Below are 3,115 nucleotides of genomic sequence, written 5' to 3'. Positions count from 1 at the left end.
ACTGCGTCGTTCCTCTTCACATTTAATTCTTCTGCCGTATTAAATGTAATTTCACAGAGATATTAAACCATCTCTTCTTCTTCTTCTCCTCCTACTTTATGCTCTCTCTCCTCCACCCCTGCTCCCTCCATCACTCTCCCTCATGCCCATCCTCCCTCCCTCCATCTGTCTCTGCAGCGAAATGCCAGCTGAAATGAATATGTTAATTCAGCTGCTGGCTCGTAGCTGCGTGATCAATGAGGCTCCTGGCTGTTGGTTCAGGATCTATAGGGAGGAGGATCATTAAAACACCAGAGGAACCAGGCCCGAGCCCCTTCATAAAAATTACATCACTCATTACCAATTGCACAGTGACATAATCGGATTTATCTTAATTTAAATAACTTTTCCATTTGTCTTCCGTTAAGCCTTCTGAAATCAGGATGAGTCAGAATCTGTCTGCGTTTAGGAAACCAAACAGACAGTACAGGAGGCTTCAGAGGAGGAGGAGGAGGTAGAGATCACTGACCAGAATTACACGCACAAAGTATTTTGGTCTTATTCTGAAAAAGACACCGTTCCTACTCAGCTGTTTACACGGCTAATGAAACATCCAGCTAATATTCCCGTTAGCATGCAGCAGTGCGTGCTCCTCTTAACGTGCACGGATGTCGTATATCATGTCAAAGTACGGAAAGTGTTGGACACAGCCTCGCTCTTTCATTCCTCCAGCCACCTTCTCAAAAAGCATCTGTACACCTGCCGTCAGACAGCTGTGGCTGAAACAGGATCCGGAGCAGAGCTTGTGAAAAACACCTGAAGAACGTCACGTCTTGGACGAACTCACGAGTTTGTTTTCAGACGGCTGGAGAGTTCAGGGGTCCGTTTCACAAAGCAGGTTTAGTGAAAACTCTGAGTCTGTTAACCCTGAAATGAGGGAAACTCTGGGTTTTCCGTTTCAGAAAGAGAGGTAACTGAAGCTCGGTGTCAGTTACTATGGCAACTGACTCTGTGAACGTAACCTGGTCGGGAGCAGCTTTTCTTCAATGAACCTCGGGTTTCTAGCTGTCTCCTCCCTCTTACGCCACACACGCAGTGTGATTCATTCATTCATTCGTTTAGTGTCGCGCGGGTTTCAGTGAGTTTGATCATCTGTCCTCAAGGTAAAGTCGGATCCTAAAGTGTGTTCTAGTTCTAAATCTACTTTTTTCAACCATGGCATGTCCGTTCTTGTAGGACCCTGTGGACGAAGAGGCAGTGTTACTGAGGAGGGAGTTACGCATTCGTCGGGAGATTATTCACAGGCCCAGAATTGACGTATTATCATTTCCAGAACATTTTCTTTTTGAACGGTACCGTTTCACATCACAGTCCATCATTTATATCCATAACCTCATCCGTCGTGACATAACCAACGTCACCAACCGTGGACGTGCACTTTCATCTACCCAGATTCTTTGTGTTGCTCTTCGTTTTTTTGCAAACGGGAGTTTTCTGTATAATATCGGAGATGCAGAAAATATCAGTAAGGCCACTGTCTGCAGAGCCGTGAGAAAAGTGTCCCTAGCTCTGAAACGTCTATTAAACTCTTTTGTTGTGTTCCCTGGACATAAACCTGTGAGGGTCATCAAGGAGGAGTTCCACAGGATTGCAGGTGAATGATGTAGAAATCAGTTAAAATTTATGATTATAAATCATATTCAGTTAATGACATGGTGCTGCAACCTTTCTTTTAGGATTTCCCGGTGTGATAGGGTGCACTGATGGAACCCACATTCCCATCATTGCTCATTCACAAAATGAAGGAGACTATGTGAATATGAAGTCCATTCACAGCATTAATGTGCAGGTAGATTGACTGTCTCAAATGTCAGACTGCATCACACTGCAAAAACTCAAAATCATACCAAGAATATGTGTCTTATTTCTAGTCAGAACAAATCACACCTGAAAGTAACTTGTTTTTAGACCATTTTCACTTGAAAAATAATGAGGTGGGATTAACACCATTCCACCTGTTTGCATCTGTAGCCTAACATTATTGTGAGTGCATAAATGTATAAAATAAATTTAAACTTTCGCATTGACTCGAGCAGTAATTTTCTCCCACGCCGACCCCCGATCTGAAAACAGCTTCAAATTTGCTGTATGAGCGCATTAAAATATCCAACTCCAGAGGAGTAAAAACTGCAGACCTTTTCTTGTCGCTTGTTGCCATGGTGAATCGTATCGGGGCTCCATTGATGACGTCTTTTTAAAGTCGTGGTGCACGCGATTAACTCAGAGTGAACAAACTCTGTGTTGATTGAACCGATTGAAATCACCTGTTCTGAAAACCCATAGCTCAGAGATTCCCATCTCAGAGTTACTCAACTCAGAGTTCAGGGTTAGAGTTTGTTGAACCTCCTTTCTGAAACGGACCCCAGGAAGCTCTTCATTTAGAACAACTTAAGTTGTTTTTTGATATCTCTACACTTAGAACAACTTAAGTTGTTCTAAGTGTAGAGCTTCCTTGGGGGAATGGAGGAATTCCCAAGTGTCTGATGCTGAGAGCTGGTGTCTGTGTGCTGAGAGGGGAATAACAAGACCGACAACCCAAAAACACACAGAGGCAGAAAAGACTGAAGAAAAAGACTTTTACTAAACCAGTGTAGAGATTAACAGGCTAACAAGTCAGTGAGGAGAGACAGGCCAGTCAGCGGATCTCAGGAGCAGGTAGATATAACATGAACAACACGACCAGCTGACAAAGAGCTGAGAGCTGCTTTTATACTCTGAAGGACTGATGAGATGATGATGAGAGGCAGGTGTGTCAGCAGGTGGGAGTCTGAGGACATCTGGTGGACAGGTGGAGAACTGCAGGTGTTCTCAGAAGTGCATGAAGGAGGTAGAGATGCCAAGACACATTTAAAGACACTGGGTCTCATTCATGAAAAGTGAGTAAATCTGTGTGTAGATTTGCACATAAAAGCCTACGCTACTAAAAACCTACTCCGGATTCANAAGGAGGTAGAGATGCCAAGACACATTTAAAGACACTGGGTCTCATTCATGAAAAGTGAGTAAATCTGTGTGTAGATTTGCACATAAAAGCCTACGCTACTAAAAACCTACTCCGGATTCAGGAACGTCGCGG

Source organism: Epinephelus moara, chromosome 23, assembly GCF_006386435.1.
Source record: "Epinephelus moara isolate mb chromosome 23, YSFRI_EMoa_1.0, whole genome shotgun sequence".
In the NCBI taxonomy this organism is placed as follows: Eukaryota; Metazoa; Chordata; class Actinopteri; order Perciformes; family Serranidae; genus Epinephelus; species Epinephelus moara.
The sequence above is the reverse complement of the archived record's forward strand: the minus strand, read 5'-3'. Positions refer to the sequence as shown.